Here is a 23,074-nt window from a genome sequence, read left to right as displayed (position 1 = left end):
TATACAAATAAAAATGTCTTAACATGATTTGATGTAGCCTACTGAGACACCAAGATAATACCAAACTGTTCACAAACATAGTTGTCATTGTCACCTCATGCTTTTGAATTGTGAATTGAAACTCTTTTCACAGAGTAATTAATACAAATGTGTTGTACGCTGCAAATAATGGCGGCAGAATGACAATTAGCCTAGGTAAAACAGGTCATATGAATAAGTATGAATTTGAACACTAATTAGTTTATTTATACTATTTACTGTAGCTGAAAAATATGATGTTTGGAGCAGGGCTGCAGGGGAGGGGTTTAGTTCAGTTAAGAATTCATGCGCTTTGATAGGAGAGCGGCAACAGTTCGGACAGCAGACCTGACTGAGTCTAACGCCCCGACCACATCTCTCCCACCGGCTACATTGAAATTACAGGAACTGACCTTGCTTTAAGGTAAGACTCAGTTTTTTTTTCTCCATCAATACAATGCATTCATCCAGATATTAAAGCATATGAAAAGTATATCTACATGTCTGAAAAAGAGCGTAACTGATTCCCTGTTGCTCTGTTTTATGTATGATTGAAGGGTGCGCGAATGAACGCGTTTGCTGCGTTTATTGTGTCCATTTGCGCCCGTTCTCATCTAAATACTACCCCGCACTTATGAATTTACAGGATAACTTTGTGCTCCAGCATGTCCCATTCAGCACCTGGTTTATTTTTCTCTACCTGGAGGGCAACCTATGTTCACTCTATTACCTTAACCACCTTTCGTTTAAAAATCCAATGAATAGGCTGTCACGACATCCAATATAGTTTTTCGCAAGTTTGAGCTCATATGAATCTACATTTAATCAGTGTACTATCTTAAAATGTAGGCGACATGTGACAGAACTGTGATAGTCTGGTTCTTGCGTGTTTCTTACCTACGATGCGTCACGCGAGACGCGTTCTTGCATTCACAACCAGCGAGACTAAACGCAGCGGAATGGAACAGAACGCAAGACGCGTTTTTAAAAGTTGGGCTGTTTTGACCACATATGCCGTCTTAGGTGCCGTTCACACCGACCGCGGTTTCCCTAGGTCAGCGCTGTGTTTTATTGTTTTTCAACGTAAAACATGCGGTGGACGGATGTCTTTGACCGGTGCGCAGGAGCGCAGAGTTTTTAGACGCCATGTCAAGTTTAAATAACTTAAAACACTATTATTATTATTATTATTATTTATTTATTTTTAACATAAGAACGCGTTTGGTGTGAACGGTCCCTTAAAACCACCACGCGCAAAGTAGTTCGTCTGATGCATGTGTACCAGGTGGAACACCATAACGCGTCCTGTGGTAACGCCTCCTATTCCCCTGACGTCTTATGTTGAAGTCAGTCAGCAATTATAGGTCATGCGGGGTATTATGGTATATACATTTTCATTTAATTGTCATTTACCAAATTTGAAAATCTTTTGTAAGGGTTGGATATTTGAGGTTGTCGTCAAAGCAGGCAAGATCTGGTTGGCTTATTACAGAAACTAAGCTCACCTGATTAAGTGTTTACCTGAATGTATATTGTAAACAGTTCACGCAGCTCAGCTCGGTTTAGCTCTGAATACTTCTGGGAGCTGCATGGTATTCCCACGAGTATAAATTCCACAAACTGAATAAAAAAATGATTATAATTGCTGAGTGCACAGGCTTGCTTTTTCTGCATGTGATGTCAGATTTTGATTGATGGGATGCAGCAGTGCCCACTTACCATGTCTCCAGATGGTGTTGAGTGTTGCTTCTGCTACATCTGGTAATAAAGTAACTTATAGTGAACCAACAGTGGCAACTTATGTCAGCAATGTAGGCTGACAAAATATCAATCTAGTCATACAGTTTCATGAATGTTACCTTGTTACCCTCCGTGATGTTGTGATAATTGATAAATGCAGGATGTCAGGTTTATCTGTTGACTTTCATCCTAACATCCATGCTTTATTCATACATACACACAGTACATACATACATATAAACATGTTTCTAGTAATACTCAGCTCTAAAGGATTATTTGAAATTAGACTTGTGTGTGACGCGGCTGCCAGTGTTGCCATGGCAATACTATTAGTTTAAGTATTGCCCGGAAATACTAATTTTCTCTGTTAATTCGGCTTCATTAACCTGCATTTTTAGCTCTGATTGTTCAAAATAGGATCCACATATGTGGTCCAGTCCTGACTTTACCTTTCGTGTTGTGATTGGAATTGTTGTGGTTGATCAAAATCAATTGGTTGCCCTTCTGATTATCTGAATGTGCTGCTTCAGAGCGGCCGCATTTCCCATAAGAAGCACGAGAGGATAAAATAGTTATCTGTAATACATATTGATTATTTGTTTATAGCGTATTATAGATTTAGACTTTTACAATTTAATTTTTAACGTCGTATTATTCTAAAAGACTAACATTTAACCGTACATGTGTAAAGCATGGCTGAGTGTAGTAGCCAACATACTTACATTTAACTTGATAACCAGCGAAAATGTGTCAGGATTAATAAAACAAAATGTGGATTGTCATATTTACCATTATGTAAATTGCTGTTGGTTGTTGATTAACTTTTGAGCTTTTTTTCTATGCATGAGTTGATAATGCTAGCTAGCTAGATTTTTGTAAGACATTTCCAAAGCTACCAGCTCAATAGAGCATAGTTTGTTTCTTCAAAAAGATTTGTGAAAGGATGTGGGAGGCTAAAAGAAAATGTCAAGAAATAATTTTAAGCGACTTGATGTGGGCGATATGTCAGTTACATCGAAATGCAGACAGAAATGTGTCAACCACAAGAAATGTTTGTGTATCCTTGCTATCGTGGTGATGCAAAGTGCCGGCGTTTGGTAGGGAAAGTGCATTTGTAGCCATCGTTAGTTGGTTGTGCGTTATTTTTATTTAAATGTGCACTTTTCTCAGCATTCAGCACGGGGAGAGTGAATACACCTAAAGATGCTTAAAATGAAAATGGACTGAAATATAAAAATAAAAGCAAACACTGATAGTATTTTATTCAGCAGTATTTCAATTTGTTTGGTCAATTTTGAATCAAAGAGCTTGCTAACAAATAGCTTGTTTGCACATGACATCACGTCACTGTGCTGCTGTGGTGTGAAATGCAGATGGAGGGCAGGAAGTGATTTCCTACTTAGGAAGCAAAAATCCCATACTCAAAATGCCTAAGTTTTGCACCATTTACGGTTGCTCAAATCAACCAAACCGAGAAACCACAAGGAGCTTTTATCGTGTACCAAAAGTTGTTGTTCATATGGGGGAAAATGCAAGAAATTGACTGAAAAACACTGGGAAAAATAGCTTGTAAACCTGCGTCTGAGGTCTGGAGGAGCCGAGTCAGATAATGCTCATGTGTGCAGTGACCACTTCGACAAAGGTACGTTAATACAACTTATGTGGCTATGTTTATGTAACGTTAGCTGTTTCCGTACTTTGTAAAGTTAAAATTATTGTTATTTCTTGTCTTTGTTTGAGTTTGTACCCCTGTAACCCTGCCATGCAATTGCAATGAGCCTCAATGACTTCTCTGTCTTTTTTCGTGATGATCCATGTCTTAAGTGGCATTTCGGCAGACCTTTTGAGAGTGGTTAACCTAATAACGTATAGTACAATATTTGCTTATATCGCCCAGCCCTAAATGTGGCAATTACAAACATCAAACTTAATGAGTGCAGTAAGATGTCAGGTCCAAATGAGTAAGTGGTGTTTTTGCAAACAGACAGAGGCAACAAGTAGAGACAGCCAGTAAGTACCCCATCACTCAGCAGTGAGATTTTGAACAGGTTAGTAAATAGTTTAGTAAGTTAGATGAAGTAAATGTTGAAAACAAGTAAGTTAAATGATGATTAGAATCATTAAACCTCAAAAACACCTTAAAACAAAATGCAGCAGAGAGTGAAACATTTTTATGATCCCCTCAAAAAGAAAAAAGAAAAAAAATCTATATTATTATATTATTTTATGTTGCTTGTAAAAAAAGTGCTAAAATTTGGCAAAACTAATTTGTGGCATGTGATGGCAAACCTGGTGTGTGATATCTCAAGTAATATATAGTAAGTAATAGAAAAGTCATAGAAATCCATTGGTATAAAGGTGCTATAAACTTGGAATTAGATATTATAGCTATTATATTATAGAGATTATAGCTGTGGAATTTTCTGCTTGTCTTGGTTTTGAGCACAGATTACAAGCCATTCTAGCGGTGAGATTGGAAGCCTAGAGGTTTCATCTCCTCCAAGGTGATAGTGATCTAAGTGATAGATGGGGCACATACTGTGGTTGAGCACCTCCAGCAAACCGCTGTCATCTTGTGTCATGACTCTCATATAGCTAGCTGGCTCTTAACATGTTCAGCCATTTCCCACTCATGTTTGTAATCTTAAACTGGGTCTTTAAAGGTGAAAGAGGATGTTTTTAGTCATTTTCTTTCATTTACACTGTTTGGAGTCTGCCAGAACTAACACATATATTGAAAACTGTATACAAGTAGAAAATTATGTGTTCAAACTCCCTGGTCATTGTATAGGAAGGAATAGTTCACAAAAAAATGAAAGTTCTGTCACTATTTACTCACACTCATGTCATTCTAAAAACCTGGCTGTGGTTTTTATTTTCTGTTTAATAAAAAAGGAGATGTTAGGCAGATTGTCTCGGCTGCTCTTTTCCATACAATGAAACTAAATAGGGACAGAGTTGTCGATTTGAAAAAATTAAAGATAAAAGAAGACTTCTGAAGCCATACGATTGCTTTGTGAGAGGAACAGACCAAAATGCTGATGTGTCTTAGCATTCAGATTTGAGAGCTATGCCAGATTTGTGGTGAATAACGACTTCAACTTCGGACTGCTTCTCATATAAAGCTATATAAGGTTTCAGAAGACTTGGAATATATCAATCAGCAGGAATGGACTGGGAAGAGAATTCAGCCCAGAGATTTAGATAGAAAGTGGCCCAACCACAACCTGGACCAACCATAACCTGTCCTTTTCTCCATATCGCTGCCCCATTCGACATGTTGCGGCGCTGTTTTGTTGCCAGTTCTGCATAACGCGGCGGCTCATTTCGGCTTAGTCCAGGTTCTCCCGATGGTCAGTCCATCCCTGTTCAGCCCCAAAGTGCGTCGGCACACCAAGAAAATGCCCGGTATGCTAGATTACCAATCCAGCCTTGTCAATCAGGTAAAATGGACCACTTTTATGGTATCTTACATACAGGTTTGGAATAAAATGAGTGAGTAAATAACAGAATTTTCATTTTTGGGAGAACTACACCTGAGAGTGCTTCTGATGGGCACTGATGTGGAATTCTTAAGAATGACATTATAAGATACTGTCAGGGGACATGTGGCTAGTCTGCAGGTGTACAAGTGCAGCTACTACTGTGACCTTAACGGCTACTTGAGGAGATGGATGGAACTGAAATGAGATCTTTCTCTCCATAATCTTAAAGTGCACCTTAAGAAATTGTCTAAAACATAGCATGTTATTATTGCTCAGTAAATAAGCTCTCAACACATGATGAAAGACCTTAATAAGAAACACTCTCTTCAAAGAGAGGCATTCCTATCTCTGCTAGAACAAAGATCGCGCTCTCCAAAGTGGTTCTCAAGGTGAGGCTTGAACAGCGGGATGCCTCAATTGGTTTATGTGAAACAAATAGTTATTTCGGTAGAGTTATGAAGTGGGCGCCACACATGCAGTGTCCATATCGTGGTTTGATTAGTTTTGAAACTGTAATTTGCTTTTCTCAGCTATTTTTTCCCACCACCTTTCAGTTACTTGCTTGGATTTAATGGTTCTTGGCAGCATGCTCAAGGGTTCATGAATAAATCAAAGACCTCCTTGTCAATGGAATTATCATGTTTCGTACAGTTCTCATCCGAAAATTACTTTCATCGTTTGACTCTTGGTAAAAAATATTGCGAGCGCTTAATGCACAAAGAAACATGGCTTATCGACAGCTTTTAGTGTTAACAGCCATCATAGTTTATACATGCAAATAATAGTATACATTTTTCATTAATAATCCAGACCTTATTGTAAATCAAACTGTTAAGGTTTTGCCAATTTCTTTTCTGTGAGAAGGTACGTGGGGTGGGGGGCTCTAAAATTGTCTTCTGCCAGTGGTCTATTTTCAACTGTACATCCTCTGAGATTACTTTGGTATCATCCTTCCTGAAAAGGAAGGTTTGATTTATGGTCTCGGAGAACAGAAGAAACAGGGGAAAAAAAGGGCCATTGTTCTTCCTGAACAATACAACTACAAAACTGTATGATTTTTACACCCCATTACCATGTTGGAACATTCAAATGAATGCAAAAACTTCCAGCTATGTGGGAGCACATTATTTTGTTTTAAAATGTAATGAAAAAGGAGTGGGTCAGTTCACTTGTATGATACTTTGTATCTGACCAGTGAAGTAGACTTGGACTTGTGCATGTTTCTAATTTTCTTAACCAAAAGAAAACACAATCGTTCTTTCTTTAAAAAAAATAAATGCTTGACAGCATTAAATACTTGAGAAAAAAAATGCTAAATAAATACACAACAGCCAGCATTATATGAAGTTGTAAAATGCAATTTTTCATTTTCTTGTGTCTACTCTTCGACCAACATCCACTTCAGACACTTGGACAACTTGGAAAATAACGATAGTTAAATGATTCACTGGCTGGACAGTGCAGATTCACAGGCTTTTTACCAGCATGTTAATTTTCGACTGCCATTTTATAGAAGGTGAAAGTGTAATCTTAAGTGGAGCGGGAATGCTCAATGCCAAAACATTCAGGAAAATTACTCATAACCAATCTGGATGGGATTAAAATTACCCCACCTCCCCATATAAAACAAATCCCATCCAAATAGGGCTTAAGATTAAATTTTTACTCCACTAACGGATACGTTAAGGGTTTGGATTGCAGGGTAGAGTAAATAAAATATGGCTTGAGAACTGAAGGATGATCTAACTGACAACATTAATTGATAACCACCGACAAATACGCACGACACATCGCAGTCTTTGCTTATGTCGAGGCTGGAGCCGTTGTGTTAGTCCAACGTAGAATGAATAAGAAACAAGCGAGTAAAAGATAATATATCGTATTGTATTCAATCACAATACACTGAGCACAAAGAATAAACAACACTTACTGGATCTATACATCTCAAGAAACCTCAAGCTGCACAAAAAATATTAATTAACTCCAGCAACATCCCTCTCGTCCAGCTCCAACGTTGGCGGGTCCCATTCAGAAGTGATCATCCTTATGTCCTATTCCCTTCGAAGACAATTAACTTGCACTGTGAGAGCTTCAGATGGCTGAAACATAATACCGGTCAATCAGAACTCACATTTTAAGAGATTCTTATTGGAAATTCAGTTTGGAACAACCCTACAGGATGGATTGTGCTCCTTTCGAAGTGCCCTGCGAAGGTATTACAAGTGCCAGTTAGAACACAGCCAGATGCGCTGAACAGTTGTAGGGGAGGGTGCTTTCTTGTTCTAGAAAGCTGTGACGAGGAGGAGGGCATGGCGCAAGGCCGACACTGAAGAGTGAGATAAGGGGCGGCCGGAGACACGATTTGAGAGAGAGAGAGAGACACATTTATGCATAATAATAATGGCATTATGCCGCATCTGTGTCGGCAGGTACATCCACCTGAGGGGGAGAGTGATGAGACTGAGGCCCCCAGTGGCGGGACAAACCCCAACTATTAAAATAGTTGTAAATGGATTATAAAATAAAATATACACTTTCACTTGTGTGTGTGTGTGTGTGTGTGTGTATAAATATAGTTGCACCCCTCCCTCAAATCTGCTTACCTTGACTATAGCGCGATGGGTCAATGACATGGGAAGATGGTCAGGGGTGTCATACAGAGATAATTTCAATGACTTTGTTTTGTTTCATGAGCACAGAGGCACATCAGTACATTCACAGCTTGAAGGTAGGATCTTGCGTATTTATGAATTAAGTACTTTTGTTTTAAAATCTTCCTGCTCTGCTTCCAGTTTTATGACATCCTCTGGACATGTTAAAATACTCATGATAACTTTTGCTAACTCTATACCCAGTAAATCCACATTGCTAGTGTGACGAATGGAGGCAGACAAAGAGAGCGGATCTAGATGCAAACTTACTTTATTAATTTGGACACTCAACAAAAACAAAGGAAAACCCTCAATGGGGAAATAAACACAAGGGTGGGGAAAACGGGCAGGGAACACACACCAGGCAAACAACATTCAACGATAGACAGTGACTAAACAAACAGACAGTGTTTAAATACGTGGACATGGGAAGACAGGAACCAATGAACAAACAGGACTCAAACAAGATAACTAGGTGAATGAACAGAAACCAATGGAAAACTAATGAGGACAGGTGAAAACAATGACAGAGAACATGAACGCTAACAGGGAGAATGTGGAGCTAAACAAAGGACAAAAGTGAAAACTAAGGAATGCAAAAGTGACAAAAATGGCAAACAAAAGGGCAACAGTGAAACAAGACAAGGTAACCCTAACATAGCCCCCCCTCAAGGATCGGATTCCAGACGATCAAAAGTGACAAAATAAAAAACAGGAAGAACAAATGTTCATTGACTGGGGGGGGGCTTGTGGTGGGCAGACAGACCAAGGGGAGCAATGAAGGGTAGACAGGCAGTCCAGGGGGCAACGAGGGGCAGACAGACAGTCCAGGGGACAACGAGGGGCAGACAGGCAGTCCAGGGGGCAACAAGGGGCAGACAGGCAGTCCAGGGGGCAACAAGGGGCAGACAAGAGGTCCAGGGGGGCACAGAGGGCAGGCAGGAAGTCCAGGGGGGCACAATGGGCAGGCAGGAAGTCCAAGGGGGCACAAAGGGCAAGGACAGGTTCAGGTGGTCTGGGAGCTGGCAACAGGGCAAGGGTAGGTTCAGGAGGCCTGGGAGCTGGCCACAGGGCAGGGACTGGTTTGGTGAACCTGGGAGGAGGCCACTGGACAGGGACTGGGTCAGGGGGCCTGGGAAGAGGCCGCAGGACTGGACAGGGTCAGGAGGCCTGGGAGACAGCCACAAGACAGAGACAGGTAGAGGAGGCCTGGGAGGCGGCCTTTGGACAGGGACAGGTCTAGGTGGTCTGGAGATGGCCGCAGAGCAGGGGCCGGCCCAGGGGACCTGGGAGGAGGCCATTGGACAGGAACAGGTCCCGGAGGCGGAGCCGTAGGAGGCGGAGCCGCAGGAGGCGGAGCCGTAGGAGGCTCGGGAGGCAGAGCCGTGGGAGGCTCGGGAGGCGGAGCCGTGGGAGGCTCGGGAGGCTCTGGGGCGGAGCCGTAGAAGGCTCGGGAGGCGGAGCCACGGGAGGCGGAGCCGTGGGAGGCTCGGGAGGCGGGCCCGTAGGAGGCTCGGGAGGCGGAGCCGAAGGAGGCTCGGGAGGCGGGGCTGTAGGAGGCTCGGGAGGCGGAGCCGAAGGAGGCTCGGGAGGCGGAGCCGTAGGAGGCTCGGGAGGCGGGGCCGTAGGAGGCTCGGGAGGCAGAGCCGAAGGAGGCTCGGGAGGCGGAGCCGAAGGGCGCTCTAGAGGCGGAGCCCTAGAAGGCACTGGAGTCTCTGGGAGCAGAGCCGTAGGAGGCTCAGGAGGCGGAGCCGAAGGAGGCTCGAGAGGTGGAGCCGTAGGATGCTCGAGAGGCGGAGCCCTAGAAAGCTCTGGAGTCTCTGGGGGCAGAGCCGTAGGAGGCTCTGGAGGTGGAGCCGTAGGAGACTCGGGGAGAAGGGCCGTGGAAGACTCGAGAGGCTCTGGAGGCGGAGCCCTGGAAGGCTCGAGAGGCTTGAGAGGTGGAGCCCTGGAAGGCCAGAGAGGCGGAGTCCTGGGAGGCTCGAGAGGAGGAGCCCTGGAAGGCTCGAGAGGAGGAGCTCTGGAAGGCTCGAGAGGCTTGAGAGGCAGAGCCCTGGGAGGCTCGAGAGGAGGAGCCCCGGAAGGCTCTGGAGGTGGAGCCCTGGGAGGCCCGAGAAGCTTGAGGCGGGGCCCTGGAAGGCCCGAGAGGCTTGAGAGGTGGAGCCCTGGAAGGCTCGAGAGGAGGAGCCCTGGAAGGCTCCAGAGGCGGGGCCCTGGGAGGCTCGAGAGGCGGAGCTCTGGGAAGCTCGAGAGGAGCCCTGGAAGGCTCGGTAGGCAGCGCTCTGGAAAGCTCGGGAGGCGGAGCTCTGGAAAGCTCTGGAAAGCTCGAGAGGCTCGGAAGGCGGAGCTCTGGAAAGCTCGGGAGGCATTGGCGCTTGGACGGTCATGGCTACAGACGCTGGCTCTGGGGCGGTCGAGGCTACAGGCACTGGCTCGGGGACGGTCGAGGCGACAGGCACTGGCTCACAGTGACATGCGTAGGCGTTGGCTCGCTCACAGTGACATGCGTAGGCGCTGGCTCGCTCACAGTGACATGCGTAGGCGCTGGCTCGCTCGCCGTGGAAGGCGTGGGCTCTGGCTCGCTGGCCGTGGCAGGCGTGGGCTCTGGCTCGCTGGCTGTGGCAGGCGTGGGCTCTGGCTCGCTGGCCGTGGCAGGCGGAGACTGGGGAGCAGAAGCCTTTCCTCTTCTCCTCCTCCGCCGGGCGGACGAAGCTGGCAACGCTGGCTCGTTGGCCGTGGCAGGCACGGAAAGCCCAGAGGCGGAAACCGGGATCGAGAGAGGTGGTTCCCCGGCAGCGAGTTCTCCCAAGACTAGACTCACGTATTCCCTCCACGTGAGGTCTCCGGAGTTCGGCAATTCCCTCAGCTGGTATGTTGGTAGCCCGAGCTGGTAGATGGTCTTCAAGGATGCGTCGTCGAAGCCGGTGTGGATGGCAACAGCGGAAAAGAAGTGGGAGTACTCGCGGATGGTCAGATCCGCCTGGGCCAGTTCCATAAAGAAAGCTGCTAGATCCATATTTGGCGGTCTATCGTTCTGTGACGAATGGAGGCAGACGAGGAGAGCGGATCTAGATGCAAACTTACTTTATTAATTTAGACACTCAACAAAAACAAAGGAAAACCCTCAATGGGGAAATAAACACAAGACTGAGGAAAACGGGCAGGGAACACACACCAGGCTAACAACATTCAACGATAGACAGTGACTAAACAAACAGACAGGGTTTATATACGTGGACATGGGAAGACAGGAACCAATGAACAAACAGGACTCAAACAAGATAACTAGGTGAATGAACAGAAACCAATGGAAAACTAATGAGGACAGGTGAAAACAATGACAGAGAACATGAACGCTAACAGGGAGAATGTGGAGCTAAACAAAGGACAAAAGTGAAAACTAAGGAATGTAAAAGTGACAAAAATGACAAACAAAAGGGCAACAGTGAAACAAGACAAGGTAACCCTAACAGCTAGATTATTACACTTTGACATCAACACCATAGATATCTATATAGAACAGCTTGACCGGATGTTCCGAGTCAACATTTTCAAGATGGTTACGTGCTTGTTTCTCTGGCATAAGGTGAATACCTACCAGTTGTTTCTAAGATTCCAGAGTAACATGTCTCCAAATATCTCCATCTAGCAAATGTCTCCATATAGTCTAATGATTTTTTTTAACAACCATTCAAATAGGGGATATTTAGGCTAATTTCAACCTTTAATTTATTTACCGGCTACATAAGGGTACAGGTGTATAGTCAACGGTAATCAGAAGAGTGCTTCTGGAATTGCTGAAAAGACCAATTATTAGTGGTGGGCTCAGTTCAGCGACGTGGCCGGGAGGACACAATGTCTCATTCCCTCCATCAGGGAACGGAAGTTACAACAGTAACCTAGACGTTTCCCGACTGTCGCTCACTTCGACCTTGTGTGGAAGATGTGACACTAGGGGTCCAATTTTAATCACGCCATGCGCTGAACCGTGTACGTGCACTGCTGACACAGGTGTGGGCAGGCAGTTGCGTGCCAAAACGACAGGCTCTGTCAAACTGTACGTACCCTTCCCCAACTCCCCATTAGACCTTCATAACCTTCTGGTTCCCTACACCCCAATATGGGGGGAACAAGGCGATTTATGTACGCTACCGTCGCGGTGCTGTCTGATCGGATCAAGACATGCTTGCCCCAAACTAGCAAGAGAAATCTCCGAAAGGCAAGAATTACAGCCAACAACTCTAGGCAATTGATGTGCCAGACCCTGCTGCTGCATGCCCATTGCACACGGCGCCCTAACCCTGTATGGAGGCGTCTGTGGTGACCAGAAGGCGTCGGGACACCTACTGCAAGGGGACTCCTAACCGTAAAAAACATGTCTTTCCAGGGTTTGAAAGTCTGGCGGCAGGCAGGGATGATAAACACATGGTGCGTGCCACGGCACCATGCCGGTTTCGGGACTCGAGTCTGGAGCCAGTACTGAAGCGTCTCATATTAATCAACCCCAGCGGCGCGACTGCCACGGAGGACACCATATGCCCAAGGAGCTTCTGGAAATATTTTAGAGGGACCAGGCCTGAACAAGGTGAGGCATTCCAGCACTGACTGCGCACGCTCATTGGTGAGGCACGTTAACATTGAGACTGAGTCTAACTCCATGCTGAGAAAAAGAGATGCTCTGAACCGGGGCGAGCTTGCTCTTTTCCAAGTTGATCTGAAGCCCTAAGTGTTTGAGGTACCTGAGCACCTGGTCCCTGTGTACACACAGTAACTCTCGGGAGTGTGCCAGGATGAGCCAGTCGTCGAGGTAGTTGAGTATGCGAACACCTGCTTCCCGAAGCAGGGCAAGGGCTGCCTCTGCGACCTTCGTAAAGACACGAGCAAACTGAATTGCATAACCGAGTCGGATGGTCCTGGCCAGCCAGCGTGATGGATTGGGAAGTGAAAAACATGCATCCAAGCTCTGTGCTAGGAGCACTAAGGGGACGAACGTTTTTGACGTACCCGGCGGGGCTTCGCAGCAGGGCGGAGCAGGTAATACGGCCAGGTCCGATGTGCCGGGACTGTTGAGTTGTGGCACCAGGGTGCTATGAGAATGGCTTTTGCAGGCCAGGTGACCTAGAGAAAGAGGAAATTGCTCCTTTATTGAGAATGTGGGTACCGCAGCCCGAAGGACTCAATCGCTGGGTCATCTGTCTCAGGAACGCTTGGGAGCCTTCCGGATCCTGGACGGTGTTTGTGAGACGGGGGGGCATACGCTTCCTGCGGGGCGCTCGACGCTGGGGCTGAGAGCTGGGCCCAGGTTGAGGCAGAGCTGCACATTTTCTGGAAGCCGCAGGAATACGCCCTCGGCGGGCAGACGGAGAACGGCCTGTGCTGGTGGCGCGATGGGGCATGATATAAGAGATGGCCTCCGTCTGCTTCTTCACCGCTGAGAACTGCTGGGTGAAGTCCTCGACGGTGTCACCGAAGAGACCGAACTGGGAAACAGGGGCGTTGAGGAAGCGTGCTTAGAGATTAGGTGAACAGTTTTGTAAATCGCAGCTCGCTGCTCACACAACTGGTCGGTTCCGAAGAAAATTTCTGAATGAACAGACGCTTTTCCCTCCATTTATACCCGTATGTCTCATTGGCTTTTTCTGAAGTTCAGAGATGCGCAAAGCTCTCAAGAGAGACCCCTAGTGTCGCTTCTTTGACACAACGTCGAAGTGAGCAACAGACAAGGGAACTTTATTGTTTCAAGAAGCATTTTGTTAGATACAAATCTCAAAGGCTCCTACTTTCGGGTGGATAGAGTGTGATTTTACAGTATGCGTTTGTGAGACATTTAGCTGTCGGCTTATTCAGTAGACTCTTGGTTTGTGCCTAGCTGAGCGTTAGAACAACATGGCATGTCACACTGCATCTTTATTAAACATGCAAGCACAACAACACAGACTCATAAATGTTTCAGGGCACCATTTCTAGTGAAGTTACTGGAACATGAAAACTGTTACTGTAATGTCCTCTGCGGCTGAGCTTTCTCACAAGGTTTCTGACCCTTTTTTAGACTTCATGCAAGTTTTAGATGTATAACAAAACCATTCATAATGTAGGACTGGCAGAGTGTGCATTGTCAAAAAGCAGAAATGGTCATGGTTGAGAGTTTAAGAGTTCGTAAAAGTATTTTTTTAAACAGTGGTTCTCAAACTGTGGTACAGGACAGAGTTTAAAATTTATAATACTAAAAAGATACAGACATGTTTTAATCTGTACCTTTATTTCTCATATTTATCTCGAATTTTATAAATGTATAATTTAAATTTAGCTATGTGCATTTAAAACTGAAGAAAAGTCTATATTCTTATATATATATTCTTGCCCTGGTTTATGCATAGGCCTAATACCAATTCTTATACACAGCAGCTTCATTATATTTGCCAAATGGCAAAGGGCTGTTTGCCCTCAAAGTCTGTGAGGGATTACATGCAGGAAAGCTTTAAGAGTGGCCTGCTTTAGAAACACCCCATTCAACACTTGATTTTGAGCATAGTATCAATGTCGTAAATAGACGAACAAGTTCTCTAGGCAAAAAGAGTTTAAACTTTACATTTCAAAATATATCCAGAATTTATGTATTTGAATAGTACTGCAAAATTAGCATATTAACACATTAGCTTATGCAATGTACATTGTAAAAAGTTTTCTATGATATTTTTGGGGTGTATTTGTAGTGCATAGTGGCTAAAGCACAGGGCTGTTAATCAGAAGGTCACTGGTTTGAACCCCACGGCCACACCCATTGTGCCCTTGAGCAAGGCTCTTAACTCCAGGTTGCTCCGGGGGGATTGTCCCTGTAATAATTGCACTGTAAGTTGCTTTGGATAAAAGCGTCTGCCAAATGCGTAAATGTAAACATAATACAATTTAATTTGAAAAGAAAAAACCTTGAAAACAGAAAGTGTTGACTATCCATAGACAAATCTATTGGTAGATTTTGGAACTGACACAAAGGAAAGTTATATCGGCCTCGCCAATATATCTGTCTATCACTAGCATTTGTGTCTTTTAGAAGCTTCTCTAGTACGATTTGCAACACCATGATTTGTCTTGATAATCAATAATGAAAATATGACATTATGTTGCTCACAGACACAGTAATTAAGCTTGTGTTGACATGTCAATTTAATGCTGACAATATTAGAGGGAACATTGTAGTGACTAGGTATTATTTGAATGGTCTGACCTGATCTGATCAAAGTTGGTACTTGGCAGGAAAAGTCTGAAAACCACTGATATAAAACTTTCAGAATCCCTATATCCTATTCCAATGTACAAGCATCAGTAAGGCTGTGTGTCCACCAAAGCATTGTTTTCCTGAGGCCAGCGTATTTTTTCATTTGTTTGCAATGGGAGCACCGCTTATTTAAAAAAGCTATTAGCATGACAAGGTGCTGAGCGTCAATTCCAAGCTGAGCACTGCATGAGTGGCGTTTGTAAAATAGCTCAAGGATGGGCAAGGAGGAGGCGAGAACCGGCTTGTCAATATAAATGATAATTTAATGAAAACTTAAACCAAAACACATAAACAAACACACACGACGGACATGCCCATAATTCTCTCTCTCTAACCATCGTCACCGTCGCCTTTATCCCTCGCAGCCTCATCAGGCCGATTGGGGACCGGGCGCTGATATTCCGATCGGCCGCGCCCCTCCGCTCCACACTCCTCCCGGCGTTATCTCAGGCCGGGTGCCACCGGCATGACGTACACCCCCTATCCCTGGGGCGGGTGTATCTTAGCGTCCCGCGTGGTCATCCCCACCTTCCTCACCCTGGGAGGAGAGGAGGGAGAAAAAAACAAACAAACAACAAAATAGGCGAGGGAAAAGGCCAACACGGTGCGAAAGGGAGAGAGAGAGGAGAGAGAAAAACTCACTCACCGGTTCTCCGATGTACCGTCGCGTGGTCCTCGAACACTCCTCCACACTCAGGCGGACGACAGCCGCTCCAACCCCGGGCAAACCGGTGACACCTTCGACCCCCAGCGGGCAGAACGCGCCTCGCTTTTCTGGCGGCAAATGGGGACACTCCTCCGCCCCTGGCAGCGGCTCTACCGCCCGGGCGGTCGGAGAGATTATTCCTCCTCCCTCGCGGACGGCGGTCTCCCTCGACCCTCCGCGTCTCGGGACGGCAGGGCACTCCTCCGCCCCGGCAGCGGCTCCTCGCTCCAGGCAGTCGGGTTATCCAGTCCCCATTTGCCCCGCGGACGACGGCCGTTCCTCGCATCCGGCGGTCGGGCTACTCCGTCCCCGGAAGATGGCAGCGGCGCTCCCCAGGGTGGACGGCAGTGTTGAGGACTCTGCGACGGGCATCCCTCCTCCTTCCGGCTTTCGGCACCAATGTAAAATAGCTCAAGGATGGGCAAGGAGGAGGCGAGAACTGGCTTGTCAATATAAATGATAATTTAATGAAAACTTAAACCAAAACACATAAACAAACACACACGACGGACATGCCCATAATTCTCTCTCTCTCTAACCATCGTCACCGGCCGCCTTTATCCCTCGCGTGCCTCATCAGGCCGATTGGGGACCGGGCGCGCGATATTCCGATCGGCCGCGCCCCCCCTCCGCTCCACAGCGTTTTTTTGGTCACAGAGAGTGGAAACATGTTAATTTTGGGTAAAACACAGCACTCGTCACTGTCACTTTTTACCCAGTTATCGAATCAAAGTGTGTGTGTGTGTGTGGGGGGGGGATACCACACCAGATAACAGTCTGAACAAGAATGGATGAGAAGTTAACTGGTCTCTGAGTATTCATGTCTGTACCAGATGACATTCCTGGACTACCACAAAATGAATATGAAATATAATGTATGGAGAAACATTACTTGCTTCAGCCTTCCCTTTATCCAGAGCAAGGCCAGAGCAAATACTCTACCTTGACATTTTTACGTTCAGTACTTGTTGATAACACAAACTAGCTGCGAAATTAGGTACTTGCAACACATTACTTCCACGGATATCCCGTATCGTAGCAACCAAGGCGTCTCAGCTGAAATAACCCTGTGCCTCTAAAACACTCTCAAGCTCTCACCGCTGGGAGTTTTCAGCTGGCAAAAAAAGGCTTTGGTGGACACACGACCTTAGAATGTTTCAGGAGACCAAAAAGGATATATGTGTGGACCTGCATGCTGTTTTTATGTGTTGGTTAATTCATCCAATCTTTTTGTAATGTAGTCATCTTAAGCACAAGTATTAACATCACATTAACTCTGAATGAAATGTCTGAGCGTCGCTCCACTGCGGAGCGACAGGGATGTAATTAAGAGAAATCCCACAGGAAATGGTTGGAAAACTGCTAGTCTCATATGAACCTTTTCATCTCTTGCCGCAAATAGCTTAATGTACCATTGCAAAAGGGAGGCTTCATTCATTTCAGTTATTCCCCATGTTACCACTCTGCTCAAATGTCCAAATCAATCAGCGTGGTATGTGATGAAGTCACTGTGCCTCTATTTGACATATTTTACAAAGATGGAAACCATGTCCATGAAGATACATTTCAACATCATCATGACTTGAATTACATGCCCTGCTGGCAATCCAGTTTAAAGGGATGTTTACTTAAAATTAAAAATGCTGTCATTATTTAGTCAACCTCATATCACCATTCACTTTGATTGCATATTTTTTTTCACACAATGGATGAGTATGTAAGTGATACATAAATTTTTTTTTTGCATAAACTATCAATTTAAGCTGCTAGATGTGTCAAAGAACATGGCAACTGGTTTCTAGCTGTTCCAAGCTGGTTATTAGCTAGTTTTTGAAACATTGTGTCTGGTCGATCAGCCAATGACCAACTTGTACAAGGTAAATGACCAGCTGTCATCCCAGCCTGGTTAAGCTAATGTCCAGCTGGTTTAGCTTGACCAGCTGACAAGTGACCCAAAACCCTCTTTAACAATCAAATCAAACCAGCCTAACCAGGCTGGGAGATCAGCTGAGACCAGCAAACCATCTTAGCCTGGTTTACGTTTTTTTCCAGCAGGGATCTACTGCAACTGATTTGATATTCTTTGAAGATTAAAAGGAAACAGACAATGCATTGTATTCATATGTTAATGTGTATGAACACCTGTGAATATGCTTAGTTTTGCCTTTGTTCTGTCTATTCAAGTTCCTGCTGCATGGAATCACTTATGTGTAAATAATGTGACAATGGAATGGTAGATGCTATCTGATAATGCCAAACACCATATGTATTAGCACTAATCATATGGCTGTGGCAACGCTCATTCAACATTGAATATGAAGCTCATACAAATATAATGCATTACAGCCACCCATAAAATAAGTTAAGCATTCCAAAAATATCAAGCCACAAGATAATGAAACTGCTGTGTATAAGAATTGGTATTAAGCCAATGCATGAACCAGGGCAACATTTATATGTTGGTGATAGGGCAGAAAGCTACAGAGTTCTCATCTTTATCTTCTCTTAACTGTATTTTTTATAGCCATTATCTATTTCATATATTTTTTTTTAAATCCATGTATATTGTGCTCTGAACTGTTGCTATTGTTTTGGATGCTTTAGTAGCAAGATATGCCTCATAGACTAATTAGAGTGTAGTCTAATCTTAATGTTAAAAACGTTATTTTTGAGTGACATGCTCATAGCGTGTATCACATGTGTCTATATAACCCATTTTCTAACACCAAGAACCGAAATCCTAGAACTGTCTGGGTTTTCTAAAAGCACAATGCAAAGCAAAATGTTGAGCTGTGGCATTCATGGGGGTGACACTTGTTTGGATGCTCTACTAACCTTTCTGATACTTTTCTACGATAACCTGAAGATCAAACCTGAGTTTGTTTCTGTATACATATTGCTGCATGTGGGATATAATTGACCTTTGAAAAGTAAGATCATGTCAATAAATCCTTGGTCAGATAAGTCTAAAACATAAGGAAAATCAAGAAAAGAAAAAATACACAGCAATTGGATAAGTGATTTGGTGATTTTGTATGCAGCTTCAGTTGCATACTCTTTTAAAATGAAACATATTAGCACTTGGATTTAGCTAATTTTAGTGCTTTTCTGTGTACTATGTACTCCAATATAAGCTTTACTTGGGGTCCAAGAAATGATAAACTTTTCCCTGATAATGAAAAATCAGCAGGAAGTCATAAAAACGACATACTTATGAATACATGATATATTGATTGGAAACTAAAATCTGTTCTTGCTTGTCTTGCATACTGTTTAGCAGTGAAAATACATCAGATGATCTGATCAAATGAAATTCAGTAAGAATGCGACATCTCAATCAATACCTTAGGAATAAGTCATGAAAGAGAAAGAGAGAGATTTTAAAGTAAGCCTCATGATTAAAGCTGTACACACTGAATAGATTTCTAATGAGCTGTTTCTCTGATGAACTGCTAACATTTGCAATAAACCAAAGCCTGTTTCTCTTAGTGCCAATCATTTAATCAGTGAATTTGCACACTGAAACACACTCAAAAGGGATTGAGGTGTGTGTGTGTGTGTGTGTGTGTGTGTGTTCGGTGTGAGGAGTGTTCATTACCCATAACTCATTGGTGCACATTGGTGGCCTTATGGTGCTATTTCACAAGACAGCTGAAGATAAGGAAAAAGGAAAGTAAGAATGTAGGGAAAGACTGTATGTAGGTACTAGGGTGTGAAAAGGAGGAGGGCATGGCCTGGCCGTAATGATGGACACATGCCACTGAGTTGCCTCAATCAGCTGGCAAAGGGATAAAGAGGAGCTGGAGACACCAGTTCGAGAGAGAGAAAAAGAGAGAGAGAGTTGCATGCAGCCGTCTAAACGTGTGCATTGTGTTGGACCAGGATGGGCAACAGTGTGAGCATCACATGGAGCTGTTTGTGTTTGTGTGTTTGTGTGTGTGTGTGTGTGTGTGTGTGTGTGTGTGTGTGTGTGTGTGTTTTCTGGCATTATTGTATGCTGAAAATAATTCTTATGTTGTGTTTAAGTTGAACTGTTCATCATTAAAGTCCTATGTGAAGTGTTCACCTGGTTCCTGTTTCCTTGTTTGATAGGGATGGCTGCCACATAGTCGCTTGTAAATATGAGGATAGTTAACAGGTTAAATTATTCACATCCGTGAGTGTCCGATGTGTTGATTCCGATGTGAATACTTTAACCTGTTAACATGGGCACCGGAAAAAAAACACGTGCTCATAACACTTGCGATGTGAAACAGGCTTTAATTGGTCAAAAAAGATAATATCTACTGCTTTTACAAATATTATGCTCTTTCATAGTTGCCAATTATACTTATTATAAGCGACTTTGGATTGTTTTTTTTCCCCAACTACTGTTCGAGCCGAACTCTACATCAGGCATGCCAAATATACGACTAGTGGAAGAGTCCAAACCTGGTTCAAACCAACCCGTGCACAACTTGCTGTCTTGCGCATACACCCATGTTTGTAAATCTCATCTGAAACCCCCCACCTGTTCACTTATTTTGGGCTTGTTTTGTTAGCCCAAGTTGCTTATTGCTCTTAAAAAATCTGGCAAAACTGGCATTTGGAAGTAGTTTAGCCAGGGAGAACATAAATAATATTTTGAGAGGCTCACTCAGCCCCACCCATAATTTTATAGTTCAACCTACTGCATGAGTTTGGGGTGTGGCTGCTTATACTAGCTGTTTAGCAAGGGGAAATGTAATAACCAAGGCAGATGTGTTACAGAGGAGAAGAAATGTAGCTTCTCCAACAGATGTTAAAACCAAAATTAGTGAACATTGACATTGCATTTACAAGGTGCATTTACCACCACAAATGATGAGATTGTCTCGGGTTACTTAACTGTAACCCTTGTTCCCTGATATAAGCGGAACGAGATGCTGCGCTGATTTAGCGCTTTGAGAACAACGTTAGGTGTGACCAGCTGTGAATATGTGTGCAACACGTCAATGAAAGTGACCAGAATTTATAGCCTCTGCTGGTGACATAATTGGATGCACCTGTAGCAGGGCTATAAATAGATGCGTCACAGGTAAATCGTCAGGTATTTTGTCTGAAGAGCAGTCCTGGGACATCCCAGTGCGGCATTTGAAGCACAGTATCTCGTTCCGCTTTTATCAGGGAAAAGGGGTTACAGTTAATTAACCCGAGATGTTCCCAGTCAAAAAGCTACACTTTTTGATTTAGTGCTTTGGGAACGAAAATACCCACGCCGCCGCACTTTGGATGTGCGGCGGACCCCTTGCGGTTGTGTAGCTATGTTCACAAGAGCGTGAGAGGTCTCAGACATAAGCTTGTGATGTTGACTCAAGGACATAAGAGCCCGGAGTGGCATGAACATCCAAACTATAAAATCTTATGAATATGTGCAGAGAGAACCAGCCTGTCGCATCACAAACATGCTGCAGAGGGACACCTCTAGCCAAGGCTTTACAGGAGGCAACCCCTCTGGTCCTGATACCTACTGGCGAAGCATGACCGCGCGTCTCATAGGCCAGGGCAATAGCGTCCCTCACCCAATGCGACATAGTCTGCTTAGTGGCGGCCGCCCACCTGTTGCGGCCCCCATGGCAAAAGAATAGTTGCCCTGACTTACGCCTCTGGCTAGTGCGGTGGACATAAGTCTGAAGGGCACGGACTTGACAAAGTCTGTGAAGTCTTTCCTGCTCCGAGGTTGTAAATGGCGGGAAGCAGAAGGCTTCGAGAGTGACCGGATGTACAGTCGAGAAAGGAACCTTAGGCAGGTAGTCAGGATGATGGTGCAAAATTGCTTTAGCCATTCCTGGGGCAAAATCTAAGCAGTCTGGTATGCCTGTAGATCCCCAATTCTTTTTAGAGAGGTGATTTCCATAAGAAAAACCATCCTGAGAGTCAGAAATGTATCAGACGTTGACTCTAGAGGTTCGAAGGGGGTCTCAACCAAACCCTCAAGGACTATTGCTAAGTCCCATGAAGGGATCCTGGTACTAGCAGGAGGTCTCAGTCGCATGGCTCCAAGAACAATGTGAGCGAGCAGAGGATATCTCCCCAATGGCACCCCGTCAATCAAGGCATGGCAAGCCGATAGAGTGGCCATGTAAACCCTGAGAGTGACCTATCTCCAAGAAACATACCCTGTTCGGCCAGAGCGGCGCTATCAGTAAGAGGCAGGACCCTTGCTGGCAAACTCTGGCCAAGACTCCCGGAAGCAGAGAAACTGGGGAAACTCATACAGGCGCATTCTGGGCCATGTATGCATCATCGCGTCCAGACCCAGGGGGTGTAGAGGGGACATTGCACTGTCTGTTGAGAGGCGAGGTTGAGGTCCACTTCTGCCCTGTAAAATCTCACCCAGATTTGTTCCACTACCTCGAGGTAGAGTTTCCACTCCCCCGTCGGTATTTTCTGTCTGAACAGTAAATTTGCTCCCACATTCAGGCATCCAGAAATATAAACTCCCCTGACTGACAGGAGCTTGCCCTGGGCCCAAAGGATAATCTGACATGCCAGAGTGTTCAGCTGGCGTGAAGGTAAACCTCCTTGATGATTTATGTAAGAGACTGCTGCTGTGTTGTCCACCCTCACCAGGACATGGCAGCCTCTCAAATGCTGGAGGAAGTATTTCTGGGCCAGAAATACAGCCATCAACTCGAGGCAGTTGATATGCCAATCGAGCTGATGACCCTCCCATTCCCCTTGATTTGGATGACCACTTAAGACCGCTCCCCAGCCCGTCAGGAAGGCATCTGTCGTTAGCAACTTGTGATGGCAAGACGTACCTAGAGTGGGACTCAAAGTAAGGAACCGGGGTCTGAACCAAAAAGAAAGGGTACGAAGCGCACGGAGCATAACCCTTATTTTCCTTTGGGACTGGCCCTTGGATTAAATCCCCTGGCTTTGAGCCACAACTGAAATGGTCTCATGTGCAGAAGGCCCAAAGGGATCACCGAGGTCACAGATGCCATGAGACCTAGTATTTGTTGATAATGATGAACAGTGCAAACTTGGCCTAGCCTGACTTTGCTCAGGGTGTTCTGAATGGACATGATTCGAGCGGGAGACAATTGTGCCCACATCGTGATCGAATTCCATACAACGACCAGATAGGTAATTCCCTGAGTGGAAGAGAGAATGCTGGTTTTGACGTTGAGTCTCAGACCCAGAGAAACCAGATGTGCTAAGACAATATCCCTGT

General features: G+C 44.7%; 1 protein-coding gene across 1 annotated transcript in view; it reads left to right on the top strand.

The window, feature by feature from the left end:
* The first annotated feature begins 372 nt into the window (after positions 1-372).
* Positions 373-23,074, top strand: part of LOC127646528 (contactin-4-like) — a 157,749-nt gene continuing 135,047 nt past the window's right edge. Inside the window, exon 1 of the mRNA XM_052130275.1 lies at positions 373-442. The gene's annotated coding sequence lies outside the window, so the exon portion shown is untranslated. The remainder of the gene's footprint in view (positions 443-23,074) is intronic.

Source organism: Xyrauchen texanus, chromosome 7, assembly GCF_025860055.1.
Source record: "Xyrauchen texanus isolate HMW12.3.18 chromosome 7, RBS_HiC_50CHRs, whole genome shotgun sequence".
In the NCBI taxonomy this organism is placed as follows: Eukaryota; Metazoa; Chordata; class Actinopteri; order Cypriniformes; family Catostomidae; genus Xyrauchen; species Xyrauchen texanus.
The sequence above is the reverse complement of the archived record's forward strand: the minus strand, read 5'-3'. Positions and strand labels throughout refer to the sequence as shown.